Source organism: Culex pipiens, chromosome 2 (assembly GCF_016801865.2).
Source record: "Culex pipiens pallens isolate TS chromosome 2, TS_CPP_V2, whole genome shotgun sequence".
In the NCBI taxonomy this organism is placed as follows: Eukaryota; Metazoa; Arthropoda; class Insecta; order Diptera; family Culicidae; genus Culex; species Culex pipiens.
Window position 1 is genome coordinate 12,166,165 of NC_068938.1, and position 14,667 is coordinate 12,180,831.

Genomic DNA, 14,667 nt, shown 5'->3' on the forward strand with positions numbered 1-14,667 from the left:
TAATTAGTGTTTATCAAAAAGCATGATCTAATGATAAATTATTGCAGTTTTTAACCATCAAATTGCTTTTTTTTCTGTAAGAGCTGGAAATTGACGTTAACGATAACCTCGGACAAAGAAAATTTCAGAAAGTTATGTAATTTTTTTCTAAAGTTAAAATTCTTTGATTAAATTTTCCAGCATAGATTTCATTCTACACTATAATCTCGTTTAAATGCTTGTCAGACTAGCATTTTAAAGTGCCACAAAAAATTAACATTCCAACGCCCAAGGCTCTAAAAAAGTTGGAACGGTAACTTCAACTCGCTGGTTCTCAGGCATAACTCACCCAATCAAGAAGATTCTTTTTTCCAGTGATTTGTTAGGATGTCTAGATGAACCTAGAACTTTTCAGAACTCAATTTGATCAAATCTGTAATTTTTGCGATCAAAAACATCGTTCCAACTTTTTTTTTCGCGTGTAAAATAAAATTCGCCAAAAATTCCGCGGAGGCTGTCTTTTTGAAAAAGTTGGAACGATGTTTTTGGTCGCAAAAATTAAAGATTTGATCAAATTGTGTTCTGCAAAGTTCTAGGATCATCTAGACATTCTAACAAAACACTGGAAAAAAGAATCTTCTTGATTGGGTGAGTTATGCCTGAGAACCAGCGAGTTGAAGTTACCGTTCCAACTTTTTTAGAGCCTTGGGCGTTGGAATGTTAAAGAATATATTTAAATTTGCTTTCAATTCTCAAAAATCGAGAAAAAAATCACTTTTTAGGAAATTTAAGGTACTTTTCGAATCTTCAATAACCCAGAGAGGGAATTTTTGATTCAGAACAGAAAGTTTCATTTTAAAATTAGGGTTATTTGTAGCTGGACAGAGCTATTTTTTGGAGTATACCATTGTTTTAAAAAGTTGTAAAGCAGCCAAAAAAAAAAAAATGATGCTGAAATAACAAGGGGTTTGCATGTATTCTTCAAGAGTTATCTGAAATGTACTCAAAAGTTTTGATCAAGTTATGATTTTGACCATTTTCGATCAGTTTTTGAAGTTGTTGACCCCTAAATCTGAATCGTTTAGTCTTCAAAGTATTTTTTCCAAAAGTTCAACAATTTGTATGTATGCCGTGGCTCGTACATGGCTAGAATAATGGGATCTTCATTTCATTTCAAAGGTATTTATTTTGATATTGATAAAGATTCTGGATACACTCGGCCTACTTTTCTGTTTTGTATTTTTCTTACATTTTCTCACCATGAATTGCACAGAAAAAAAATCATGGTAATATTACATCTGGGAAGGAGTACATCTTTTATGTCAGGAAAATGTGTAATTTTACCTCTGAAAATGTGTAATGTTACCACTATTCCGATGTACTGTCCCTTTTTAGTCTAAATTGAGGTAAAATTACATCATAAAAGAGGTTATATCCAACCTTCTAAAATAACACCTTCCAAATTTACACAATTTATTGCTGTGTGTGAACGTCTTCAAACTATTTCGAAATAATTGACTTAAAAATTTAAGACATTTGTCATAAGTCTGAGTTTTTAATAATACAAAAAAGCCTTGAATTATTAATAATTTATTGAACATAAAAGAAATTCAATCCCCACCAGCTGATGTTAATAAACCAAGGTTGGCTTATTATGTGCAACAATTACGGCGCATTTTACAACCACCTCCCAAGCAACGACAGCTGGCAGCACTGGTTATCAAACTGGCTCACTCACACGTGGTTGTATATTTGTGCCTTAAACCAGGCCAAATTCTTGCCCTTCCCCCCTTTTTTTGGTGTTTATGTTTGCGTGTATGTGCCCTGGTGTGATATTTATTCTCGGGTAATACAAAGTCATAAAATAAAGTGAGGACTCTGGAAAAAGTGTTGTGTCTATGTGTTGCATGTGTTGGTGCTCATAAAGTTGGGCCCTGTCTTGCCCAGGTTCAGGATTTTCATCTTATTTATTTTGTTTTTTTTTTGTTGCTCTCTCACCATGCTCAGTTTGCACCGCATGTACGCGAAGAAGACGAAAAAGAAGGACAGCTTTTTTCCAAATGTGTTTTTTTTTCCATCTCTGAACCCCACCCGGAAGGTCTTTGGCCGGCCAAGATGTGCCCCGGGGAATTTATTGCGTGAGAATTCAGCTCTCCTTCCGGGCTGGGTTCTGAAGAGGGTCTCCCCAGCGGTCCCGGGGTGTGAAAAATGATTAGCTATTTAATTTTCCTGCCATGGCATGGTGCCGGTTAGATGAACTGTTGGGAACCTGCCACAAAGTGCCAAAGGAGGTTGAAGGAGGGGGTAGGACATTCGGATGCCATTACCGCAGAAAATGGTTAGTCTGATTTCACACTTGGAATGCCAGAAGAGCTGAGCTTTGTGGTTCAAGATTGTGGCATTCAAGTCGAGCTTTGCCGGCTTTTCCCTTTTTAGTTGTTGTTACTGTTTGAGGATGGTGGAGCTGATTTACTGAAGTGGAATCGGCTTATTTACACGCAACTGCTTCACCTTCTCACGTGAAACCACGGTGAGAAAGATTATTTCGAACTAAAACTGATTTCAAATCTTTTTTATATTATTCAATTATATAATTGTAATTAAAAATAAATAAATCAATTTAAATAAAAGGTGAAAAAATGTCAATTTGCATTTTATTGAACTAAAATTTCTCCAATTTTAAAATTCCCTGCCAATTTCTTGCAAGAATCAAATCAAACCCAGCGATTAAAAGTTGCGGTTGCACACACACTCAATAAGAGTTACCCAGAACCTCTCCTCAGAATTGAGGCTGTAAATACTGCCGGAATACCTTCAAAGGAGTTTACGATCCGCCTCGGTACGATCCTTCTCTCGGTGGAAATGAAACGATTTTCCCCTTTTTCCCACAGGAGGGCCACACCGTACCGTTGGAGTTCTGGTGATTCATTTATTTATTTGATATTCCTCACCGGCACTGGAAACGAGGAGGCAATACAGGATCAAAGTCTCCACGAGAGAGTAGGTAGTTAGCAATGGCTTTGGCACATTGTGTGTGGGGGGATATTACAGTGCAGTTAGCAGGGGTTGGTTTCTGGAGTGCTTTAGTGCTGCTCCGGTGAGAGGAGTACTCAGAAATGTGTGAGACTAGTTCAACTTGGAAGTGAAACTGGCGTAAACTTTTGTGGGGATGTGGTTTCCGATGCAAAGAGCAGAAAGTTGAAACTATCTTTGATGGAGCTAATTGGATAATTATGAACTTCGGGTGCTCTTGTGAAATAATCTTCATACAAAGAGATTGAGATCCGTCAATTTTGGTGAAAAGAGAAAGGAATGTTATTTAAATGATTTTGACTATTTTTGTATCAAATTGATTTAATTTTTGTTGCAAAGATTTGTAACTGTACGTTTACCTACTGACCATAACATATGTGTTTGCATGCAATTTTGGAAGAAGAAAAGATCAACTGCCACATTTGATATGTTCTTTCTAGCTTTAAATTTAGAAATATTTTCGTTAAGAATCATTTCTATTTCAAATCAAAAAAAAATATTATTATTATTATTGAGTTAAAAAGTCCCATATCATTCTAGTGAGAAAGAATTTCAACAAAGTTTTTTTTTCGAAAAAAGAACGGAATTGATTTTGAAAAAATGATGTCATTCTTAAACTAGGAATTGGCATAAATATTGATTTTTGAAGAGAATGTGGTTAAGGTAAAATAAATTGTGCATGAGTGTGCAGAATCTGATTCCAAAGATTTTAATTTATGAAAAAAAAAGTTTTTTATAGGACAAAAAAAAAACGTTCTCAAGTTCAGGCCACTTTTGGGCAACATTTTCATACATTTTTTAAATTCTTTTCCTTTTTTGCATTTCAAAATTATTTCTTGCAAGAAAAGCACCTTTTGAAAATCTGAAAAAATACCTCAATTTTCTCTCTGAGGCTTTGAAAGTAAGACAATCTGTTTCTGAGAACACGCCTCACAAAAAACATATTTCTAAGTGTCACCTAACTAGTTTGTAATTTTAATTCTGAGTACGCCATCAAATCGGGCGTCTTATTTTACATAAAAGTCCCTTTGACACCAAATTTCTATCTCATCACCGTTTCAGGCTGCAAATTATTGAAAAACACCTCTTTTTTCACATGTTCAAAAATGGAAGGGGTCGTACCGCCGCTCCGTCACGAGATATCAAAAAACGGACCTCAGATTCGTGATCAGGGACAAAAGTTACCCCTTAGGACAAAGTTTCACGCAAATCGAAGAGGGGTCGGGGCAACTTTTCCCGATTTCGTGTGAGTTGGTAGAGAATTACCCATGTTGAAAAATGAATCTTTTGTGAAATTTTATGTTTTCTTCAATAAAAATGATTTCGCAATTTTAAAGTTGAGAAGGTTTGCACATAGATAATTTGCTTCATTTCATATTTCAGACCAAATTTCCAAATTTTGAAATTATTATGAATTTCACATCTCTAGAACCAGATTTTGAACAATCGTATACTATGGCTTTAAAGTGTATTTTTGAGTTTCCAAAAACATATAAAAAATCGGAAATAAAAAATAATTGTTTAAGGAATTCAGCTTTCAGTGAATAATAAAAAAAATCAGATTTTTCCCGTGTATCTATTTATTCCGAAAGGTCCTAATTATAATCTTTCACCATTCTCAAATTGATCGAAAATCCCATCTCAAGCTAGAAACAATCATATATTAACGTACCCATTTTGTATGACCAGACTTGTATAGTTCTTTTGACACAGGGAAGGTAAGATTTTTTTGTATTTGTCATATTTGTCATCCAATTAAAAAATTAAAAAAAAAAAAAAATCTAGATATAATTTACGAAAAATTTAAGAACCTGTGTGATGTTAAAATTTGCTACTAAGAATATGATGAAATGCTTGTTTAAGTTTTACCTTAAACTTTGCATACACTTTTGTTATGTCCAAAAAGGTCATCTTTAATCATCCATTCGTTCATAAAAGTTTCGATATTAATTTGAGAGTTTTTCCTTCTCAAATGCAATGAAAATGTGAAAAAAAAAATAAAAATTTAAACAACGTTTTTCAGTTCCATTGGATGTTTTCGGAAATTTTTGAAGTTAAGATAAGGAGAATTAGAGAAAAAAATTATGCCCTTTTTTACATATATTTAGGCCATTGCAAATATTTTCTTGAAGTTTATGTCCCTCGGCTTCAACCAAAAAAAAAAAGCAGAAAAAAATTAAAAAAATTAAATTACAAGCCTAGAACTCAACATAAGGATGAAAAAAGTGTTTTAAAATGCATTTTACACGCCTCCAGTTGCTTTCCAAACACAAGATTTTAAAATATCGATGTATTGATGGAATTTACATTGGTATTTCATGAAAATTTAAAATGTCTTTAAAATAGTTCAAACATGCTAAATATGTTTAGAAACGCAGGAAAGTGCATTTAACTGGTTTTCGGTTGATTAAACTTTAATTTTCATTAAAATTTTGAAGTTTTTCGAAAAAAAGAAACTTGTATTACCTTAAAAGACATGATTAAGTTTGGCCATCTCTAAAAATATTTATTTTAGAAAAGATTAGGAAATTTCTTGTAAATCTGCTTCAAAAATATTAAATATAATTAGGGTTCTGCGTGTTATGTTTTCTGATAATTTCCAATAAAATTTTCGGTTTTTTTCATTTCAAAAAACAAGTTTTTAACAACTTTGTTTGGGCAGTTCGGAAAGTTAGTTTTGATCATTTTTTTATGTTTTTTTTTTCAGGCTTGAGCCTAAATTACACAAAGCAAATCTTCACGAGAATCGGAAATGGATTTCATATGTATTGTTTTTATTAGGCTAATCATTTTCAGAGGGCTTCTTTTTTACCAAAGAATTTATTTTATATCAATCAACGTAGGAAGCTATCCATACAAAAAATAGTATGTGAATAGCATAGCATAGCATAGCATAACGGGTCTGCACCACGCTGTAGGGGGTGCCACAATGGTCAATTCAATATTCTTAGACAATTTGATTGCTGCCCGGTACAACCAAGAATATCTAAGAACGTAAATTTCCACACTGTGCTCCAAGGCTACGCCCATACAGTCCCGTGGGGATTTGGGAGGGGATGTTTTTGTTGTTCACTAGTGGCAAAAGTGCAGGGAACCCATGCGACTTTTAAAAGTGAACGGAATATTTTTGGGAGGTTTGGAATGGGGGTTAGGGGAATTTCATCGGGCCGATGAAAATGGTTGAGTGCGTAATGTATTTAATGATTTGAATGTTTGTAAGTGTAAATGTGAGTCTGTAGTGTATTATCTAATAAGCATATAGTTTTGTAATAATGATAAATAATAAATATAATAAATATAGTAAATAAAATAAATATAATAAATATAATAACTACAATCAAGATGATTCCAGGAAGCTGTAAAAAAAACAGTTATTTAAAATATAAATGCTCCAGATGGTTCCCATGCTGTTTTAGAAAGTTTCGTTAATTTAAGCAGTTTGATCATATATGGTATGAGGAGATGGTATATTACAGGAAAGGAATAGGATAAGGAATAATATGAACATTTATTTAAATCATATAGTGAGTAGACAAATTTACATGTAGACATTTGATTTAAAATAATTCCAGGAAGCTGTAAAAAATGAAAATAATTTGAAAACTAATACTCCAGATGGAAACACAAATTAAACAACAAAGACACAAGAATCCTAAAACGCGGCTTCGCACCTTCCACATAATTCGACATGAACACGATCACGAATACAGCACAAAAAGAACGCCACAAAAATCCATCTTCCCGGCGCTGCTGCTCACACGATAATGACGCGCAATAATATTCATTAGCACAATGACCCCCCTCACCGCATGCATGATATGAACACGATCACGAATACAGCACAAAAAGAACGCCACAAAAATCCATCTTCCCGGCGCTGCTGCTCACACGACACTCCCATACAAAAAATAGTATGTGAATATTTGAAAATCTGTGTCTCGGGAAAATAAATCTATCATTGGTGTATTTAGTGAAATTGAAGGTATTGGTTAAGAACTGGTCAAAACTATATTATTTTATTAAAAAAAAAATTAAATAATTTTTTTATCACGTTAAGTTAGATTCAAAAATAATGCATTTTGTTTTTAGATTTGTTTTAAAAAACCAAAAAAGGCATGTTTTGAGCCAGAGAGAAGCAATAACAATTGATTTGCCTCTGAGTTATGTTTTTTCAAGATGTATTGATGTTTGGAAAAAACGAATTTCAAAATTTGCGATCGAAGAGTGTATTTTTTTGATATTTAAAAACAGTCGTTCCTATCATACAGTTACATAAATTGAAGTTTCAAAGTGTCTCCCAAAAAGTACTTGATTTTCAAATGCCGATGTCTCAGAAACTAATTGTCCAATTTTCAAAGTAAAAAATAGAATAGGTCGTAAAATTTTCTGTTCTCTTAAAAAAATATTTGAAAATTTTCAAACAAGACTACCATTTAAAAAAGGCGTGAATTGATTTTTTGGGTTTGGATGACAGTAAACCTCCATATTTTATAATTTAATTGCCATTGAATTGTCTGTCTATTTTTTCTATAAGATATTTGTGTACTTTACATATTAGATCTTCCAAGCTACAAAAAAAAATCTTATCAGCGTAGTCCGTGTGTCATTAAATTTATATTAACTTTTTTGTCAGGTTTTGGATAAGTTGAAATTATCCTATATTATTGCAAATTAATGAAATTCTAAGGCAATTTTTCTTATTGAAACCTGATTGCATTGAAACAGTTTAAGCAAACTCGAAAGTGCTGATGAGACGCAAATTTCCGCCACTTGCCGAGGAATTTACACGAGATAAATATCAAATTTATTCCATGGAAAGCTCGTTCCATTATCTTATTCACCATGGAAACAATGGCTACTGCACTGTTCTCCATATTGAACAAGCAAAATCTCTCGCACACACACAGTCACACTTTCCCTCAAACAGTTACATTATTCAATTTCGTGCCGAACAATTGTTCGACTTGATGCCTTTCCGGTTAACACTGACGGTTTGAACAACTAAATAAAAAAACGCCTGAATAAGCAAAACTTTTTTTTCGTTGACTTTGGCTTCCCTTTGATTAGGCTCCATTCTCAAATTCAATCTGATTTCATTCTTTAGTTGCAAAATATTTCCGTTTTGTGTGTGGTTGTGCGTGGGTTTTCCTTTCAGCTTCATTTCATTCACTTGTTTAAAAAATGTATCCGTATGCAAAGTTACTTGGAATTCATGCCGGTTGTTTTGTATTCTGACTTTGCTTTGTAGTTTAGTTTTTTTTCTTGCTTCCTTCAATACATTTTGTAAGAATAGTACAAGAATCGGTGGTTGGAGGTGGTAGTTCATAAGATTGGAAATAGACGCACATACACAGATGCCACGACAGTTGGACAGACACTTTGCGCCAGCTTTGCTTCCGTTCACTGCGAACGTCTTTTGGCCATATCTTAAGGGACCACCCCCGTAAGGGTTTTGTTCGTGAACAGTGGCGTAGCAGAGATTACTTTTTGACTGCTTTCTTCCCACTACAGAAGGTTGCTGCTGTAATGTGGGTGTGATTGTAATGTAGTGAACTCAGTTTTATGAAAACAGTTGCATTTTCTTACAAATTCCAATTAAAAAGTAAAATTTAAGTGAATGTTTAATTAATAATGGAAAAAAAATCAAATAATTTAGAATTAAAAAAAAATATTTGTCTTGATGGCGAATTTTTAATTTATGAAAATTTTACAAAATTAGAAAAATGACTAAAAAGATATCAATTTGGTGTCATCAAGAAAATGTTTTTTTTTTTTTACACGATTCAGTAAAACTTTCTAATGCAACTGAGTGTACCAAACTTCTGTAAGAAAGCACACGTTCGGAATAAATACATGCAGTTTCGGGAGGTTCTTTGTCAATGCCAACCTCTGCCAGCCAAGCAAGCCCCAGCAGGGAAAGAACCCAAAAAGCTCCCTGTTCAAGGACGCGCTGCCTTTCTTCGATTTTCCACCCACCACCCTCCCCCCTCCCAAGCACACTAAACGGAGCAAGTGATAACAGAACAGATACACTTGTACCTTTCGAAAATGGTTTGTGTGTGTGTGTGTCGGTGTGTATTTTGGCAGAATCAGCGTCTCGACGGGGTGTTGCAAATGTTTGCAGATTCATTTGCAAATGTTTAAGGATTGAAGTGCCTCGTACTTGAAGGTGGGTAATTCTGAGGAAGAACGGGGGCTGGTTGAAGTGGGGGAAGGACCCAAGAGATATTCAAGATGAGCTCCAAGTGGTGTAGCAAAACCGTTCACTTGACTGCACTTTCTATGCAGGGATGATCGTGATGGTTGCAGGTACTGTCATGAGGGTTTAGTTTGAGCAATTTGATTTTTACATCATTTTTTTTAGCTTTTGATTCAAAATAATCAATTTTATTCTAATATTTAACATATTTTTGATGTTTCTACTTGGATTTATTTCAAATCCCATTAGGCCGTTGCAAATATTTTTCAAAGTTTATGAAAAATCAGGGGGCAAAAATGTTTTTCAAAAAACTTAAAAATTTTAATGCTAATAGAAGTCTAATAAACTGAAACTAATTTGAAATGCATTTTCCTGAGTTAAAAATCATGTTTAGCATGTCTTGGAGTGATCAAACATATTCAGAATTATAGTGAAATTCCGTTGAACAGTACTGCAAAAAGTTATTTTCTTGAAAAAAAATCGTTGGTAGTTGCTTAGTTATTTTGAAAACAAATTATTGCAAACAAACTGGGCAGACATAAAGCTCATTTTAAAACACTTTTTTTGATTAGAATGTTAATACCCTGGCTTGACACATCAATTTTCTATTTTTTATTTTTTACTTTCATTTTTTTGTGTCCACAAGATATTATATTGTTCATTGTTCAAAAAATATGTCTTATTTTTTTTTTTTTTGATAACATCATGTTTCTGTGTTACCCCTTAATCCTCCTATGACAAATTAATTTATATTTATAATAAAAAATGAAGCCGCTTTTCTCAAAGGGTTAACATTCTAGACAAACATTGTAAAGTTTTTAACAAATTGTCTTAAGGTGACGACTTCCATCATTGCCATGATTTGCAGTTCAGAAAACACCCTTTGAATGAAATTTGAAGTTAAATATCCACGCGTTTTGTCAGTTCACCGTTCAAATCAAAAAAATATTGAAAAGTATTTGTTTTCGATACAAGTGCTGAAAATTAAAAAAAGCATGCTGAAAAGTTTAGTTTTTCAACCATTGTGTCGAAAACTATTACATTTTGATTCTGTTATTTTCGATCGAGAACGACAGGAAAAGTCAGTGGTTTCACGGTGTAATTGCAGAAAAATCGGTCAAAATTTATTAATAATACATTTGTTGACGCTAGAAAATTAATAATAGTTAAAAATTTGGCATTAGAGTAAATTATCAATTTGAGATTTCCTGAGCAGAAGAATTGGCTAGAATTACTTGAAATATCATAAAAAGTGAAAGCAGCAAACTCCGCGAAATGTTTGAAATGGATGCAACGACAAATCAGGTAGAATGAAGGAAGGACGGAAACCAGTAGAACGCAGTAGCATCAGATAAGAAAAGGTCCCACATTTTGGGCTCTCTATGCGCGGTACACGCACGCGTGGGTGCGTGGCTAGATTTTATAATGATTAGGCGTAGGAAACAATATTTGTCCCTTTCTGTCTTTAAGGAAGGATAGAACTAAACAGTACAAATGTTTTGAAATGCATTAGGAACTCTTTAGGACCCACAGAAAAACTGTGTTTAGAGCTAGATCTGAGAAAACGAAAACGATGGAACCGAAAGAGTTACAGGAAGCAGGGAATTCACACCCTGACAAGGCCACATCAAATCTCATCCAAATTCAGGAGAAAAATTCATTTACGACGGGACTAGATAGGTTAGATTTTCGGTTTAGAAATTATGAAACGCTAGGAGAACTTGTAGGAATAAGACGACATTGTACGAATTATTTTCAATAAAGCAAGTTCGGAGGTCATCTCAAACCTGTGTATTAATCATACTCAGTATTGAACTCCTGTCTTCGATTTTTGGGAAACCTACGGTTTCGACTCATCCAACCTTGGTAGCGGCTTCATCGAGATCATCGCCTAGGACTGCAGCAGTGTTCGACGTAAGTTTCCAGTTATAAGAACGTTTCGATTTTTCGACGTTTTTACACATTGTTTTCAAAAAGAAACTGTGAATCACAAAATGCTAATAATTCATGGTAGTTAATCATAAAATTCCAGAAAATAAAAAACGAAGAATTTGTCATCGGTGTTTTTTAATTTTTATTTTATGTTTGAATAAGATTTGAAAATATTCCATTATGTACAATAGAATAAAAACATTGAAAACAATTAAAATCAGCTGATGGAAAATGAAAAGTTACCTCAAAGATTTTCATAAGGAAATATGAATAAAAATCTCCGTTGTGTTTTAAAACAAAAGGACAAACTACAGTAAAATTATCTCATTTTAGTTTTAAAAATAAAGCATTGACTAATATTTCCCCTAGTTTATATTTTTCTTTATCCCTCCTAAACAAACCCATTTAAAGAAAAAGCTAAAAATATTACTTTAAACATTGAATTCAACAGCAATTTGTAAACAAAACTGAGACTATAAGGAACTTATTATCTATAAAATACTTTTTATCAATTATTTTTTCTTTGAAATTCGTAATTGACATCTTGATTTTTTGTCAACCCTGGAACTCCAGAAGAGTTGAACGCATTGTGGCCACTTAAGTCGGAAAATCGCAAAAGTCGGGAATCGGTTAAAAATCCACGAAATATCGGGAAAAGGTGTTTTTTTTTTTTGTCAAAAAGTCGGGAATATCGACTAACTAACTTTTGAATAGGTTTGTAATTTATTGTTAAATTTCAAATTAATTTCTCTGAATTAAATTTTAATATAACAAGACTTCAATATTTAAGTTTATTTGAAAATGAAAAATGAAAGAAATTATTATTCCTGATGAATATTGAATCCTTATGATGATATGCATTTGACACATATTTTTTTATGAATCAAATGCTTTTTATTTATTAATTTTTACTAAGTTTGTCAAAAAAGTCAAAATAAAACAACAACAAAAAAACAAATGAAAAGTTAATAAAAAAAATAGAGTTTAACCCTCTACAACCCAACCCCGCCTCTAGACGGGCTTCGATTTAAAAAATCGCCAAAAATCCATTTTTCAGCCAATTTTTGATCTTCAAAAAGTATTGGAAAGAAGAACTTTTAAAATTTTGGAAAATTTATGGGTTGGAAGTTTGACTTGTTTTATGTGACTTTGCCAATGTTTTTAAAAATTTAAGTTTTTTAGGGGTCAACTTTGGCTGTGTTTTTTACTAACATTTCCTATATTTTAAGTAAAAAGAAGTATGCAGTAATTTTTCTAGTGCCCCAGACTATGCCTCTACGCATTTATTTACAATTTAAATGATAATGGCTCCATTTTATAGCAGAAAATGTGAAAAACATGCAAAAAATTGAAAAAGTTACTGTAAAAACATGAAAAAAATAGATAGGCGAAATGTAATGATAGGAGGTAGAAATGTAGGCCAAATACTACCAAAAACAAACATAAACTAAGCAAGATAAATGCAAATTAAAATACTAAAAATTAAACAAGAAAACCATAAAACAACCCGAGCAGACGGAAGTAACGCGGGAATAACATTTTTTGATATTGGAAAATACTAGGCCAATAACATTTTATGTTATTTATAACAAGATTTGTTATTCGCCGTTATGATTTGTTTGTTATTGAATTGTTATTGTAATAACAGACTAATAACATTTCAAGTTATTATTCGAACAAATCTCTGTTATTATTTTTTGTTATTTTAACAACTAATCCGATCATCCTAATAACAATTGGAGTTATTCTTCCATAACCAAAAATGTTATTTCAAAGTTGTTTTGGATTTCAATCAATATCAGACCGATAACAAATTTTGTTATGATAACATAAACTGTTATTGAACTCTTATGCAAAAATTAATTTTGCAAGAATATTCCAACAAAAGTTGCTCAATATGATCTCCTAAACACGAAAAAAATAAAAAAAATCGAAAAAAATTTGGGCAGTAGAGGGTTAATTTAAATGGTTAAAACACTGCCTAAATATCTGGAAAAAATATTTTAACATGAGTTTTGTGGTTTCTTTCTTGGCAAATATTTGAAATTTTTTAGCAGGATTCATTTAATTTTTTTTTCCAAATGTTTGATTAATTTGAAAATATTGTTAGAATGGGTAAATCAATATACATGAAACTCAATTCACATTTACTGGCGGAACTTTAATTTAAAATAAAAATTCAAATGTTTTTCGTTATGAGCGGAATATGAAAAAAAAAACTTATTTACGTATTTAAAAATTTGAAACAAAAATTTAAAATCGCTAAACAAACAATTCGTGAAATTTTTAATTAGGTTATAAAAACCGTGTTTAAAGAAACTTTTCTTATGAATAGAGTGTTAAAACATGAAACCATCGAAAAATAAATTTAAATCATTCATATGCCGACATCGAGGTTTTAATTATTTTTTTTAAACAATTTTTTTTATTGAAACCATTCTTTAGGTAGGAAATGCCTTATATTAAAGTTTCAATAAAAGTCGGAAAATAGTTTGGAAAAAAGTCCGGATAAGTCGGAAATTTCAAAATGGGATTCAAATATTTGCAGGTGTATTATTGTTTTCCATCAAGTTTAGAATATATTAAATTTATGGATGTGGATTGAATTTTGTCTCTTCGTTTTATTGTTTATATGATTTTTTGTTCTAAAGGTTTAAGAATTAAAACTCCAAAAAGAATGGTAAAAAAAATGGTCTTAGGATTTTTTTTTCTATTTGATTTTACATTTGTGTCCCAAAACCACAAACTTGAACAGTGCGAACCGTGTCGAACAATCTGTTACTGTACATTTTCGGTCTCGGTACAATTCCTAACCATTTCGAAGAACGCAAAAGGATTTCCGTTTCTTGCATACTATCTTTCAAATAGAGTGAGGAACTAGGTCCATCCTCAGGGCTTTCCCCCTCCAGGAGAATAAAGTCACTCAAGGCACTTTTGCTGCTCACTTCTGTCTCTACCCCCCCCGAGAAGGGAGTGAGCGTGAGATGGTCCCAAATCTCAATGCAAAACACCATTCAATGCAAATGCTCAACTCATGTTCATCTTCACTGGGTCGTTCCGAGCAAAAAAAAAACTACAAATTGGAATACATTTCGTAAGCACACCCTCAACCCCCTTTCGGTACCCAGCCATGTATATTTAATGCTGTTAGCTTAGTATTATTAGATTTTCTTGTTAAATAAACATTGCTGAAATATTTTACTGTGTGGTTCCGCCTTCGGGCGGAGCTTTTCGACTGAGCTTTTTTTCTCTAGACTTTTTTTTTCGTCACCTTGAGCCACAGTCTGTTGCTCCATGTGGTTTCTTTTGGCACTAGAATGCTTTCCCCCTCTTTTTTTTTGGCTGGTGTTTGCATAGAAGGATTGCCTTTTTATCCGCTTACTGGCACACTCTCGGACGAGCGGTCCTTTCCGGGGTAGGAAGAAGCTTCATGATGATTAGCCCTATAGAGGTGCATATACCGGATACTTTTACTTTGCTTTTGCTCAGGTTTTTCGGGCTAACCGACAGCCCTCTTGGTTGGT